At 40.2% G+C, this 16412-nt stretch overlaps 1 protein-coding gene across 1 annotated transcript in view; it reads left to right on the forward strand.

Annotated features, from left to right (window-relative positions):
* The window catches only part of LOC123498447 (reelin-like), a 265988-nt gene that overhangs the window by 96620 nt on the left and 152956 nt on the right, over positions 1 to 16412 (forward strand). The gene's annotated exons all lie outside the window — the stretch shown is intronic.

The raw sequence follows: 16412 nt of genomic DNA on the forward strand, positions 1-16412 counted from the left end.
CTCAACTTCCTTTAAACAATGCTCAATATTTGTTAGTACTATGTCTAAAACCTTCCTCCCCCTAGTAGGTTTATCTACCATCTGCACTAAATAGTTATCCTGAAAACTTTCCATAAACTTATTTTCACTAGCATCTCTTACCATCCTCTCCCAGTTTACTGACTTAAGATTAAAATCCCCTAAGATAACTAGTACACCCCCTATTTATTTCATCTACCATAAGGTTGTCTACATCTGCTGACTGGTTAGGTGGTCTATAAAAAGCTCCTACTCTAATAACCTTACTTTTGTTTACTCTAATAACCATAAGGACTCTACTCTGTTTACTCTAACATCCAGACATAAGGACTTTTTTTACATAAATACTACTGTTATACCAATTCCTGGTGTAATACCATTAACCTGACTGCCTCTGTGAAATGAAACATTTTCCTCCTCAACATATAACTAGATAAGTCATCCTTCTTGTTCCTAAGTCCTGCATACCTTCCTAGATGCTGTCTCCTTATTTGGAATCCTAATCTTATTCTCTCCTATTTGCACCTGGAAATCTTTCCTAATCTTTTCACTATCTTTGTTTATCCTATCTAATTTATGTCTAACATCTTTCTTCTGGAATGCATTTGCTACCTCACCCCCTACACTCCATCCCAACTCCCCCCTCCAGACATCCACTCAGCACATCCACACCCTTCCTACTCAGATGCACACCATCCCTAGCATACAAATCCCTTCGCCCATAGAACCTATCCCATACATCCACAAAGCTGATACCCACATCCTTATACATCCCTTTTACCCGATCATTCACACCAATGGCCCTAGACAACCATTCCCTGCTAATATACACACGAGGCAAGATTCCTGACACTACACACCTCCTACCACTCTCCCTTATCTTGCCTAACATTTCCCGAAATCTTGCCATTAACTCCTCCGACCCACCTGCTCTGACATCATTCCCACCTACGTGCAAAACTACTACACCCTCCCTCTCCATTCCTCCAACTTTCTTCTGCACCTCCTCACTCACTGCCTTCACACCTGCACCAGGCATACACACGTTCGTTCTCTTATCCCTGTCTTTCCCACAGAAAGGGCTATCTAAGTACCTAACCTGAGAGTCACCCACCACACACACCTGAGGTGTGCTAGGCACAACCCTCCTCCTCCTCTCCTCTACCCCCTTCTCTCTCCTTTCACTCACCACAACCACCTCATTCACTCCACTCTCACTCTTCCCCTCCCCCTCCAACAAACCTAACCTATTTTCACACTCAACAGGTTTAGTCCTATCCTCCCTAACTGCCTCCGCTTTCCTTTCCCTCGCAACCTGCCATCTCTGCCCATCCTGACTACTATCTTTCCCAGTCTGGCTCGTCTGCTCCCTCTTCCCCACTCTGCTCTTCCCGACAGAGGGCCAAGCCACCCTGTTGCCCTCAGAAGGTCCAACCTTTGGCCCAACACTGATCTCCTGCCTAATTTTTTCCACTGCCTCCCCAAGCCTCTTAACCTCCTCCTTCAACTCAAAGATGAGAACCTCGTTCGCACTTTTCCCCTCACTTAGCTTTCTCATTTCCTCTCGCAATTCTCGGTGCTCAAGAGAAAGAATTAAATTCTCGCTCTTGAGCCTACACACCATACACTCAGAAAAGTCAACTACCTTCCTGTCATGCCCACACATCTCACACACAACAAACTTGCCCAATCCCACCTCAACACTCTCTTTCACGCACTCAATCACACACTGATATACCTCAGTAGCTACCGCCATACTAATTTACAATCTGTTAACTCACAAGAACACTATACGTAGCTAACAAACAAATAAAAATACTTGGTGACGGGGGGGGGAACCTGGTGGTGGTGGGCCTAAGTGAGGTCAATTAATCATCTTTCAAGGTCAACTTGACGGTTACAAGCCTAGTCTCCTCGCTCTATCAAAATACTTTTAACTCACAAACACTGATTCTAACCACTATTTCACTCTAATCTAACACTTGCAGTACACACTTTCACTTCACTAACACTCAAAAGCACCACACACAGACACCAAGCACAAACACTACTTGCTAACTATAAAAACAACAGCCAAAAACGGAGCGCACACACAACACGTCCACTCGCCACCGCAGCTACCGCAAAAAATTTAACCTCTCCGCATACGGTACTGCCTTAAAGTCTGGTATCATTCTTGTTGCTAACCTCTGTACTCTTTCCAGTTTTTTGACATGTTTCTTCATGTATGGTGACCAAATTACTGATGCATATTCCAACTGTGGCCTAATCAGGGTGGTCAATATTTTCTTTTATCATGTTCCCGTCCAGGTAATTAAATGGCCATCCTATACTTTGGAGCATGCTATACGTTTTTCCAAATATTCTATTAATGTGCTTTTCTGGAGACAGATTACTCTGTACAGTCACTCCCAAGTCTTTTTCTTCACTGACTTCAATTACAGTCTTCCCCCCAGCTGGTAGTCCTTATGTGGTCTACATATTTACTTCTACCCATTCTCATTACACAGCTTTTGTTGGTATTGAGTGTGTGTGTGTTTCACTGTTTGATCTGCTGCAGTCTTTGATGAGACAGCCAGATGTTACCCTACAGAATGAGCTCCGAGCTCATTATTTCCGATCTTCGGATAGGCCTGAGACCAGGCACACACCACACACCGGGACAACAAGGTCACAACTCCTCGATTTACATCCCGTACCTACTCACTGCTAGGTGAACAGTGGCTACACGTGAAAGGAGACACACCCAAATATCTCCACCCGGCCGGGGAATCGAACTCCGGTCCTCTGCTTGTGAAGCAGCGCTCTAACCACTGAGCTGTGTGTGTGTGTGTGTGTGTGTGTGTGTGTGTGTGTGTGTGTGTGTGTGTGTGTGTATTTACCTAATTGTATTTACCTAATTGTAACATACGGAAAAGAGCTATGCTCGTGTTGTCCCGTCTCCATATCTATTAATGTCCAGCTTTTCTTAAAATCATGAATATTCCTTGCGTTGACCACTTCCACGTCTAAACTATTCCATGCTTCCACCCTTCTATGAGGAAGCTATATTTTTCACATCTCTCCTATAAGTGGCCATTTTAGTTTTTCCCATGCCCTCTCGACATTCTTCCATTCCACATACACAGATCTTCCCTATCCATTTTTCCATGCCAATCATCACTCTGTATATTGCTATCAGGTCTCCCCTTTCTCTTCTGTTTTCCAGGGTTGGAAGTTGCATTCTTTTCAGTCTGTCTTCATAAGTCAAATCTCTTAAGTCAGGCACCATTTTCGTTGCAGCCCTCTGTACTTTCTCTAGTTTCCTTATGTGTTTCTTTAAGTTCGGAGCCCACTGTATTGTTGCATATTCAAGCCTCGGTCTTATCATTGCAGTAATTATTTTCTTCATCATTTCTTCATCTAGATATACGAACGCCACTCTTATGTTCCTCAATAAGTTCAATACTTCTCCAATTATTTTGTTTATATGTCTCTCTGGCGATAGGTCATTGGTAATTGTCACCCCAAGGTCTTTTTCTTCATGACTGGTTTTATGTCTTCATTTCCTATCTTGTACATACTCCTGATTCTTCTTTCACTCTTGCCAAACTCTATTTTCTTGCATTTTGTCGTGTTGAACTCCATTTGCCATGTACAGCTCCATTTCCATATTCTGTCCAAGTCTTCCTGGAGTAGTTCGCAATCTTTGTCACATCTCACTTTTCTTAACAATTTTGCATCGTCTGCAAATAGGCTCACATAACTGGACACCCCATCCACCATGTCATTTATGTAGACTGCGAACATTACTGGTGCCAACACTGATCCCTGTGGAACTCCACTCTCCACCAATCCCCATTCTGATGGTCTGTCCTTAATTATTGTTCTCATTTCTCTTCCTACCAAAAGTCTTCCATCCATTTTAGTAAACTGCCATGCACTCCTCCTACCATTTCAAGTTTCCAGATCAGTCTCTGGTGTGGTACCTTATCAAAGGCCTTTTTTAAATCCAGATATATTCCATCAGCCCAACCATCTCTTTCCTGTATTACATCTATCACCCTCGAATAGTAACATATCAGGTTTGTCGTGCATGAACGCCCTTTCCTAAAACCAAATTGACACTCACAAAGTATGTCATTTTCTCCAAGAAGTCTGTCCATCTATTCTTCACCACCCTCTCACACATCTTAGCTACCACACTTGTAAGTGACACTGGTCTATAGTTCAATGGGTCTCTCTTGTTACCTGATTTATAGATTGGGACAATGTTAGCTCTTTTCCAGTCTTGGGGCACTACACCTTCCCTTAATGAGGCATCAATTACTTCACAAACTTTTTCTGCCAATTGCTCCTGCATTCTCTTAAAATCCATCCTGATACCCCATCAGGTCCCACAGCTTTTCTCACTTCTAAACTCCCCATCATGTTCTTGATCTCCTCCACCGTTACTTGAAACTCCTTCATAATCCCTTTCTGTTCCATTACCAGTGGTTTGTCAAAAGCAGTCTCCTTTGTGAATACCTTCCGAAAGCATCCATTCATAGCCTCTGCCATTTCCTGGGATCTTCACTGTATACTCCATTTACTTCTAAACTTTCAATACTTTCTCTATTTTTGATGTTGTTGTTCACATGTCTGTAAAAAAGCCTTGGTTGGTCTTTACATTTATCAATTATATCCTTTTCTTGTTTCTTTCTTTCTTCTCTTCTAATCAACACATATTCATTTCTTGCTCTTTTGTAACTTTCCCACTGCTTAATCCGTCTTTTCCTTCTCCACCTCTTCCATGCATCCTCTTTTCTTGTTCTAGCCTTTTCACATCTATCGTTAAACCAGTCCTGCTTTCCAACTTCTCTATGTTGTCTTATTGGTACAAATTTTTCTCACCTTCTTTGTATATTTTATAAATTCCTTCCACTTTTCATTTGCTCCTTAGCACTCTTGAATTTCATCCAATTTGTCTCTTGAAAGAATTTCTTTAGGTTTCCAAAATCTGTCTTGGCATAATTCCATCTTCCCACTTTATATTCTTCATTTCTTCTAGATTTCTCTTCGTCTATCACCTTGAACTCCAAAACTGCATGATCACTCTTTGCTAAAGGGCACTCCACCCTCATCTCCTCAATGACCATTGGCTCTGTACTAAAGACCAAGTCCAGTCTTGACGATGCTCCCTCTCCTCCAAACCTAGTATCTTCTTTGACCCACTGAGTTAACACATTTTCCATTGCCAGTGTCAATAGTGTATTTCCCCATGTTGTCTCTGATCCTTCCATTGACCAGTCCTCCCAACACACCTCTTTACAATTAAAATCTCCCATCATTATAGTTCGTTCACAGCCACCCAACATTTCTTCCAGACATGTTCCTGTATCACTTATCATTTCTTCATATTCCTGTACTGACCATGCATTTGTCTTGGGTGGTACGTACACCACTATGTAGTGCCTCTTTTTCCTTCATTAGTTTCTGCTCTGATCTTTAGCACTTCTGCCTTTCCCATACCTTTTTCACTTGATCCACCTTTATATCTTTTTTAACCAGCAACATCACTCCTCCTCCCATCTTACCTACTCTATTTCTTTTCCAAACGTTATATTTCCCTTCTCCAACCTTCATCAGGTCTTCTCCCTCTCTCAGTTTTGTTTCAGTAAGACCCACAATATCTGGGTTCTTGTCCCTCAAGTAATCGTTGAGTTCTAAAATCCCGATATCACTCCATTTATGTTGGAATACATTACATTTCGCTCATATGTAAGTTTCTTTAGTCCTTTCTTGCTGTACTTTTCTGGGTTATGAACCACTTCCTCAGTCTCATATCCAAGATTCTCCAGAAAAACTCTTTCTTCTCTTCTTCTGTCCTCTCTTCATTTTTTTCAAAGCCTCCTTTCTCAACTCATTTAACATTTCTCTTTCCTTTTCACCGAGATCTCTTCTCAACCAAATCTTCCTTGTTGTTTCCTGCTGGGCTAGCCTCCATGACTTCTCCACCAATTCATCTACATCCTTTTGTGACTTAAGTTTGATTCTTATTGGCCTCATACCTTCTCTTGTGAACTTTCCAATTCTATGGAAGTCCTCTATTTCTTGTACTAGGTCTTTTCCTCCTCTTGCACCACATTAATGATATTATTTATCACCTTTTTATGTTTTCTCTCTCTCCATTTTACTCGGTGTCTTATCCTCCTCCACACCAAATATCACCACACATCTCTTTTGTCTACAGTTTCCCTCACCAATGTCTCATTTGACTTAATAACCTTCACCACTTTCTCAGCAATCTTCTCTTCTATGATCTGTTGATCTATAATTTCAGCAAGGCCCAAAGTTTTCTCCCCTGACTCTTTGATTTCCTTTTCCAGACTTGCAACTTTGTAATTTACCTCCTTTCTTTCCACTTCCTGACTTTTTTTCCATTCAGCCTGCTTCTCCATCACTTTTCCTAGAGATTCTCCACATTTTTCGCAATTCACTTTAATTAGCTTAACTTCCTCTTTCAGTGCTGCATTTTCCTTCTTCATATCGGCACAGTCTCTTTTTACATTGTCATAACTCGTTTCCAGTGTGTGTGTGTGTGTGTGTGTGTATTTACCTAATTGTATTTACCTAATTGTAACATACGGGAAAAGAGCTATGCTCGTGTTGTCCCGTCTCCATATCTATTAATGTCCAGCTTTTTCTTAAAATCATGAATATTCCTTGCATTGACCACTTCCACGTCTAAACTATTCCATGCTTCCACCCTTCTATGAGGAAGCTATATTTTTCACATCTCTCCTATAAGTGGCCATTTTAGTTTTTCCCATGCCCTCTCGACATTCTTTCATTCCACATACACAGATCTTCCCTATCCATTTTTTCCATGCCAATCATCACTCTGTATATTGCTATCAGGTCTCCCTTTCTCTTCTGTTTTCCAGGGTCGGAAGTTGCATTCTTTTCAGTCTGTCTTCATAAGTCAAATCTCTTAAGTCAGGCACCATTTTTGTTGCAGCCCTCTGTACTTTCTCTAGTTTCCTTATGTGTTTCTTTAAGTTCGGAGCCCACTGTATTGTTGCATATTCAAGCCTCGGTCTTATCATTGCAGTAATTATTTTCTTCATCATTTCTTCATCTAAATATACGAACGCCACTCTTATGTTCCTCAATAAGTTCAATACTTCTCCAATTATTTTGTTTATATGTCTCTCTGGCGATAGGTCATTGGTAATTGTCACCCCAAGGTCTTTTTCTTCATGACTGGTTTTTATGTCTTCATTTCCTATCTTGTACATACTCCTGATTCTTCTTTCACTCTTGCCAAACTCTATTTTCTTGCATTTTGTCGTGTTGAACTCCATTTGCCATGTACAGCTCCATTTCCATATTCTGTCCAAGTCTTCCTGGAGTAGTTCGCAATCTTTGTCACATCTCACTTTTCTTAACAATTTTGCATCGTCTGCAAATAGGCTCACATAACTGGACACCCCATCCACCATGTCATTTATGTAGACCCGAACATTACTGGTGCCAACACTGATCCCTGTGGAACTCCACTCTCCACCAAGCCCCATTCTGATGGTCTGTCCTTAATTATTGTTCTCATTTCTCTTCCTACCAAAAGTCTTCCATCCATTTTAGTAAACTGCCATGCACTCCTCCTACCATTTCAAGTTTCCAGATCAGTCTCCGGTGTGGTACCTTATTAAAGGCCTTTTTTAAATCCAGATATATTCCATCAGCCCAACCATCTCTTTCCTGTATTACATCTATCACCCTCGAATAGTAACATATCAGGTTTGTCGTGCATGAACGCCCTTTTCTAAAACCAAATTGACACTCACAAAGTATGTCATTTTTCTCCAAGAAGTCTGTCCATCTATTCTTCACCACCCTCTCACACATCTTAGCTACCACACTTGTAAGTGACACTGGTCTATAGTTCAATGGGTCTCTCTTGTTACCTGATTTATAGATTGGGACAATGTTAGCTCTTTTCCAGTCTGTGTGTATTTACCTAATTGTATTTACCTAATTGTAACATACGGGAAAAGAGCTATGCTCGTGTTGTCCCGTCTCCATATCTATTAATGTCCAGCTTTTTCTTAAAATCATGAATATTCCTTGCGTTGACCACTTCCACGTCTAAACTATTCCATGCTTCCACCCTTCTATGAGGAAGCTATATTTTTCACATCTCTCCTATAAGTGGCCATTTTAGTTTTTCCCATGCCCTCTCGACATTCTTCCATTCCACATACACAGATCTTCCCTATCCATTTTTCCATGCCAATCATCACTCTGTATATTGCTATCAGGTCTCCCTTTCTCTTCTGTTTTCCAGGGTTGGAAGTTGCATTCTTTTCAGTCTGTCTTCATAAGTCAAATCTCTTAAGTCAGGCACCATTTTGTTGCAGCCCTCTGTACTTTCTCTAGTTTCCTTATGTGTTTCTTTAAGTTCGGAGCCCACTGTATTGTTGCATATTCAAGCCTCGGTCTTATCATTGCAGTAATTATTTTCTTCATCATTTCTTCATCTAAATATACGAACGCCACTCTTATGTTCCTCAATAAGTTCAATACTTCTCCAATTATTTTGTTTATATGTCTCTCTGGCGATAGGTCATTGGTAATTGTCACCCCAAGGTCTTTTTCTTCATGACTGGTTTTATGTCTTCATTTCCTATCTTGTACATACTCCTGATTCTTCTTTCACTCTTGCCAAACTCTATTTTCTTGCATTTTGTCGTGTTGAACTCCATTTGCCATGTACAGCTCCATTTCCATATTCTGTCCAAGTCTTCCTGGAGTAGTTCGCAATCTTTGTCACATCTCACTTTTCTTAACAATTTTGCATCGTCTGCAAATAGGCTCACATAACTGGACACCCCATCCACCATGTCATTTATGTAGACTGCGAACATTACTGGTGCCAACACTGATCCCTGTGGAACTCCACTCTCCACCAATCCCCATTCTGATGGTCTGTCCTTAATTATTGTTCTCATTTCTCTTCCTACCAAAAGTCTTCCATCCATTTTAGTAAACTGCCATGCACTCCTCCTACCATTTCAAGTTTCCAGATCAGTCTCTGGTGTGGTACCTTATCAAAGGCCTTTTTTAAATCCAGATATATTCCATCAGCCCAACCATCTCTTTCCTGTATTACATCTATCACCCTCGAATAGTAACATATCAGGTTTGTCGTGCATGAACGCCCTTTTCTAAAACCAAATTGACACTCACAAAGTATGTCATTTTTCTCCAAGAAGTCTGTCCATCTATTCTTCACCACCCTCTCACACATCTTAGCTACCACACTTGTAAGTGACACTGGTCTATAGTTCAATGGGTCTCTCTTGTTACCTGATTTATAGATTGGGACAATGTTAGCTCTTTTCCAGTCTTGGGGCACTACACCTTCCCTTAATGAGGCATCAATTACTTCACAAACTTTTTCTGCCAATTGCTCCCTGCATTCTCTTAAAATCCATCCTGATACCCCATCAGGTCCCACAGCTTTTCTCACTTCTAAACTCCCCATCATGTTCTTGATCTCCTCCACAGTTACTTGAAACTCCTTCATAATCCCTTTCTGTTCCATTACCAGTGGTTTGTCAAAAGCAGTCTCCTTTGTGAATACCTTCCGAAAGCATCCATTCATAGCCTCTGCCATTTCCTGGGATCTTCACTGCATACTCCATTTACTTCTAAACTTTCAATACTTTCTCTATTTTTGATGTTGTTGTTCACATGTCTGTAAAAAGCCTTGGTTGGTCTTTACATTTATCAATTATATCCTTTTCTTGTTTCTTTCTTTCTTCTCTTCTAATCAACACATATTCATTTCTTGCTCTTTTGTAACTTTCCCACTGCTTAATCCGTCTTTTCCTTCTCCACCTCTTCCATGCATCCTCTTTTCTTGTTCTAGCCTTTTCACATCTATCGTTAAACCAGTCCTGCTTTCCAACTTCTCTATGTTGTCTTATTGGTACAAATTTTTCTCACCTTCTTTGTATATTTTTATAAATTCCTTCCACTTTTCATTTGCTCCTTAGCACTCTTGAATTTCATCCAATTTGTCTCTTGAAAGAATTTCTTTAGGTTTCCAAAATCTGTCTTGGCATAATTCCATCTTCCCACTTTATATTCTTCATTTCTTCTAGATTTCTCTTCATCTATCACCTTGAACTCCAAAACTGCATGATCACTCTTTGCTAAAGGGCACTCCACCCTCATCTCCTCAATGACCATTGGCTCTGTACTAAAGACCAAGTCCAGTCTTGACGATGCTCCCTCTCCTCCAAACCTAGTATCTTCTTTGACCCACTGAGTTAACACATTTTCCATTGCCAGTGTCAATAGTGTATTTCCCCATGTTGTCTCTGATCCTTCCATTGACCAGTCCTCCCAACACACCTCTTTACAATTAAAATCTCCCATCATTATAGTTCGTTCACAGCCACCCAACATTTCTTCCAGACATGTTCCTGTATCACTTATCATTTCTTCATATTCCTGTACTGACCATGCATTTGTCTTAGGTGGTACGTACACCACTATGTAGTGCCTCTTTTTCCTTCATTAGTTTCTGCTCTGATCTTTAGCACTTCTGCCTTTCCCATACCTTTTTCACTTGATCCACCTTTATATCTTTTTAACCAGCAACATCACTCCTCCTCCCATCTTACCTACTCTATTTCTTTTCCAAACATTATATTTCCTTCTCCAACCATCATCAGGTCTTCTCCCTCTCTCAGTTTTGTTTCAGTAAGACCCACAATATCTGGGTTCTTGTCCCTCAAGTAATCGTTGAGTTCTAAAATCCCGATATCACTCCATTTATGTTGGAATACATTACATTCGCTCATATGTAAGTTTCTTTAGTCCTTTCTTGCTGTACTTTTCTGGGTTATGAACCACTTCCTCAGTCTCATATCCAAGATTCTCCAGAAAAACTCTTTCTTCTCCTCTTCTGTCCTCTCTTCATTTTTTTCAAAGCCTCCTTTCTCAACTCATTTAACATTTCTCTTTCCTTTTCACCGAGATCTCTTCTCAACCAAATCTTCCTTGTTGTTTCCTGCTGGGCTAGCCTCCATGACTTCTCCACCAATTCATCTACATCCTTTTGTGACTTAAGTTTGATTCTTATTGGCCTCATACCTTCTCTTGTGAACTTTCCAATTCTATGGAAGTCCTCTATTTCTTGTACTAGGTCTTTTCCTCCTCCTGCACCACATTAATGATATTATTTATCACCTTTTTATGTTTTCTCTCTCTCCATTTTACTCGGTGTCTTATCCTCCTCCACACCAAATATCACCACACATCTCTTTTTGTCTACAGTTTCCCTCACCAATGTCTCATTTGACTTAATAACCTTCACCACTTTCTCAGCAATCTTCTCTTCTATGATCTGTTGATCTATAATTTCAGCAAGGCCCAAAGTTTTCTCCCCTGACTCTTTGATTTCCTTTTCCAGACTTGCAACTTTGTAATTTACCTCCTTTCTTTCCACTTCCTGACTTTTTTCCATTCAGCCTGCTTCTCCATCACTTTTCCTAGAGATTCTCCACATTTTCGCAATTCACTTTAATTAGCTTAACTTCCTCTTTCAGTGCTGCATTTTCCTTCTTCATATCGGCACAGTCTCTTTTACATTGTCATAACTCGTTTCCAGGCCCTCATACTTTTCAAACAGTTTTCAATTTTACCTTCTAACTCCAGAATTTTCTTCACATAAGTGCTCTTCTCCATTATTCCTTGAAACCCTGTGAAGTCTGATTCCTCTTTCGAGTTCACGGCCGCCATGTTGCAGAGCGTAAACAAACCAGCTGATGGCTCAAACGCAGGCTACAGTTTATATTTACCTTCACTGGACATTATTTTGCTAATCAACAGTTAACATGACTATATGGAGACGGGACAAACATTACCAGCTCCTTTCCCACCTTGGTTACTCTTAGGTAACTGTAGAATTATAGATGATTGCTCTGGAGCTCAGCGACCACCTCCGCCATCGACGATGTCCCGTGTGTGTGTGTGTGTGTGTGTGTGTGTGTTTACCTAATTGTATTTACCTAATTTACCTAATTGTGTGTGTGTGTGTGTGTGTGTGTGTGTGTGTGTGTGTGTGTGTGTGTGTGTGTGTGTGTGTGTATCACCTCAGTTGCCTGCTGGTCACCCAGCCAGTCTTCCCCATTATGGAGCGAGCTCAGAGCTCATAGACTGGTTTTCGGGTAGGACTGAGACCACATCAACACACAACACACACAGGAAAGACCACAACCCTCGAGTTACATCCCGTACCTATTTACTGCTAGGTGAACAGGGGCCACACATTAAGAGGCTTGCCTGCCCATTTGCCTCGCCGCTTACCGGGACTCGAACCTGGGCCTTCCGATTGTGAGTCGAGCGTGCTAACCACTACACTACGCGGTGTGTGTGTGCACGTGTGTGTGCTTTTGTGTTTGTGTGTATTTACCTAGGTGTATTGTACAGGGTTCGAGCGGGGCTCATAGTGTCCTGTCTCCATATCTCCATTTATCTAGTTTTTCTTTAAAGTTATGCACACTATGTGCTGTGACAATTCCATTATCAAATGCATTCCATTTTTCCACTGCTCTTTGTGGAAAACTGTATTTTCCAATATCCTTGAAACACTGCCTCAACCTGATTTTCTTTTCATGTCCTCTTGCCCTTCCATCTTCTTCCGTCAACAGCACCAGGTCTTCTATGGCTATCTTTTCAGTATCATTCACTATCTTATACATAGTTATTAGATCCCCGCATTCTCTTCTTTCTTGTAAGATTGGCAGTCCCATTTCCTTCAGTTGTTCTTCATATGTGAGATCCTTTAATTCCAGCACTAGCTTTGTAGCAATCTTCTGTATCCTTTCCAATTTTCTTATATCCTTTTTAGAGCTCGGAGACCATACCACTGCTGCATATTCCAGCCTTGGGCGTATCATGCTTGTGATGATTTTTTTTCATCATATCTTTATCCATGTAATGAAATGCCACTTTTATATTAATCAACATCTTATATGATAGTCCAAATATCTTGTTTATGTGTTTATCAGGGCTCAGATTTCCTTGTATGATCACTTCAAGATCTTTTTCCTCCTTAGTCTTCATTATTTCCTCCTCTCCCATCAAATAGTTCTCTTACTTTTTCCTAGTTCCATTATGTGGCTTTTTTTTTTTTATTATTTTTTTTTATATCGTGGGCTTTTCACCACTATTTTTTTTTTATTATTTTTTTTTTTATATCATGTGGGCTTTTCACGGGAATTTATGGGCTAAAGGGGATACTTTTTCTGGTACCTCCTATCTCAAAGCCCACCTATTAGGAAACCGTTGCCTCGAGTGAGGAAGCCCAACCTACACTCGAACCCTGGACAGGATTCGAACCCGTGCACTTGGATACCCCTTGGACCCCAAAGCACGCATGGTTCCACTGTACCATGGCGGCATTAAACTCCAATTTTCACTTCTTGCTTCATTCATTGATCTTGTTTAAATCTTCCTGCAACAGCAGACAGTCCTCTCTGATTTTGATAACTCTTAGCAACTTTGCATCATCAGCAAATAAATTTATATAACTGTTTATCATGATGTGAATGTCGTTTGCATAAACTTGAAACATAATGGGGGTAACACTGACCCTTGTGGCACTCTGCTAGTTACTTTATCCAAAGATGAGTATGTATCTCTGATCAGTTCTCATTTCCCTATCCTTCAAATAATCTCTTGTCCATTCGAGCAAGGTTCCCCGCAGTCCTCCTATGTACTCTAGTTTCCAAAGAAGTCTTCCATGCGGGACTTTATCAAAAGCGTTTTTAATGTTCAGGTATACTGTGTCTACCCATCCTTCTCTGTTTTCAAGTCCTGCAATAACTCTCGAGTAGAAGCTTAATAAGTTTGATACACATGACCGCCCTATCCTGAACCCAAATTGTCTGTTCGATATGACTTGCTCCTCTTCTAGAAATTTAACCCATTTTTCTTTGATAATTGTTTCACATAACTTCCCTTCGACACTTGTAAGTGACACTGGTCTGTAGTTTAGTGGTTCAGTTACCTTTCTTCCTTTAAATATTGGTATCACGTTGGTTCTCTTCCACTCTAGTGGAACTTTCCCTTCATTTATTGAACTTTTAATTATTTCCCAAATTGGCTCCAGTAATTGCTCTTTACATTCTTTTAACACCCAGCCTGATACACCATCGGGCCCCATTGCTTTTCTGACTTCCAACTTATCCAGTAATCTTCCAATATCCTGTTTTTGCTCTGCAATATCCTGTAATCCTTGGCAATCCAATGTCCTATTAGGTTCTGTAAAATCATCTTCTGCAGTGAATATCGTTTTGAAGCTCTCATTCATTATTTCACACATTTTCTTCTCTGTTTGGTATGTCTTCCCTTCTTTAATTATTTTTTCAATTGTTTCCTTATTCTTTGTTTTGCCATTTATAAACTAGTAGAAAAGTTTGGGTTCATCTTTGCTTTTATCCACTACATCTTTCTCAAACTTTCTTTCTTCCTCTCTCCTTACTCTAATATATTCATTTCTAGCATCTTTGTTCTGCCAACTATTATAGTCATTTCTCTGCTTTAAGAGTTTCTTCCACGTTTTATCTTTTGCCGTTTTTGCTTGTATGCATCTAGCAATATACCAAGCATGTATTTTTTTCTGAACTCTATAAACAGGAACAAACTTTTTTACTCCTTTATTGTAATTCTATAAGAATGTATCATATTTCTCTTGTACTGTCTTCCTGCATATAATATTACTCCACTCAATATCAGCAAAATAACTCCTTAATTTTTCAAAATCCGCTCTTTTATAATTTAATCTCTCCTTTATAGTCCTCTCTGTAACTTATCTCATCTTCCTCCTGAATTTGCATCTCTAATGTCACATGATCACTTTCCCCATTGGACTAAGGTATTGTATGATTGGACGGGACTACGGTTTCTTTGTGAAAACTAGGTCAAGCAACGATGGTTCTTCTTCCCACCTGTACCTTGTTGACTCCTCCTCCCACTGGTCCATTGTATTAACCATAGTCAACTGTAACACTTCCATTGAGAGTAAACAAAGCGAAAGTGCATCATAGTACAGTAAAAGGTTTAATGAAAGTAAAACTTATGAAGTTGAATATTCAGGTAGTTTAATTTAAGACTAAGTCATTATAATGTACACTAATGTATGTATGTACGTAACTTTGTAATGTTGATGATCTTAAATTTATGAAGGGAGGGAGAGTGGAGTGGGAAATACGCTAGCTGGCAAGCTGTGGAATGTAAACAAAGGGCACATCATTGTACCACCGCATACAAAACTTATATACCACATTTCCACAAGGCTTTCCATTTTATCCATTACAGAGTCACGAGTTCAGGTAGTTCTTTTAGCTCACAGCAGCCTTCTTAATAGAATCTACTGACATGAAAATAGTAGAGACAGTAGATGGAGTCAAGATGGTGGGAAGTAATGCTATTAGTTTTCTCGCCTCTCGTGTCTGTGAATAATATCCAGCTTCACTTCTAGAGTAAGAGACTTCCTGGTCTTCTTAGCAATGTTAGGCGACATTGCAGGGCGTTTTGGTGGTAAGTTGAGCGAAGGAAGGCGAGCTGCTGGGGACGCTGCTATTGTTTTGAACAGGGAGACAGTGGTGCACGTTTTGTCCACCAGAGGCGCTGGTGTATTCAAAAGCCTGTCGGCTTGTGTGATACGGCGGGGCTTTCAGACTTGGAAAAAATTACCTGGATAAAACTTCGTTAAAGCGAGTTTTGTGTTTGTTAAACGAGCAGATGGTAGTAAAATGAAACCTTCGTTGTAGCGAAATTTTGTTGTGTGAACCTTCGTTAAGCGGGGGTTGCCTGTATTTTCATGTCTGTAGGGGTGACTTTCGACGTACTGGTACACATCCCCTATTATTACATGTTATAATGGGTTCAGTATATGGTCATTTTGATTTGCAGTAAGGTTTTCAGGAACACATATGTACAGTATAACGAGGACCTACTGTATCTTTACGAATGTCGTGTATCACTAATTGGGAATAAATTCTCTTCAAGGAACTGTGATTTATATACATATGTAGCTCAGAGTCAGTGCATTAAAGACACAAATAAGTAATTACTTGTATAGGTAATTCTCTATTTATGCGTGTTCAGAGTATATGATTTTGAAACAATAAAAGGAAAAAAAACCTAATTTATTTTTAAATTACACAAATTATTTAGAATAACACGATGCTTTGCTAGTTGTGCCAAATCTTGGAAATCATGGAATTCCATGAGATGTTTGTTTGGACCGCCATATTATCATGACAGCTGATTACAGCACAGAGGTGCTTCACCTACAGGACAGCTCTTGATGCATGATAAATATCTTCAGGAAGGTCACCGTGTGCCGTTTT

This window comes from Portunus trituberculatus, chromosome 48 (assembly GCF_017591435.1).
Source record: "Portunus trituberculatus isolate SZX2019 chromosome 48, ASM1759143v1, whole genome shotgun sequence".
NCBI lineage: Eukaryota > Metazoa > Arthropoda > Malacostraca > Decapoda > Portunidae > Portunus > Portunus trituberculatus.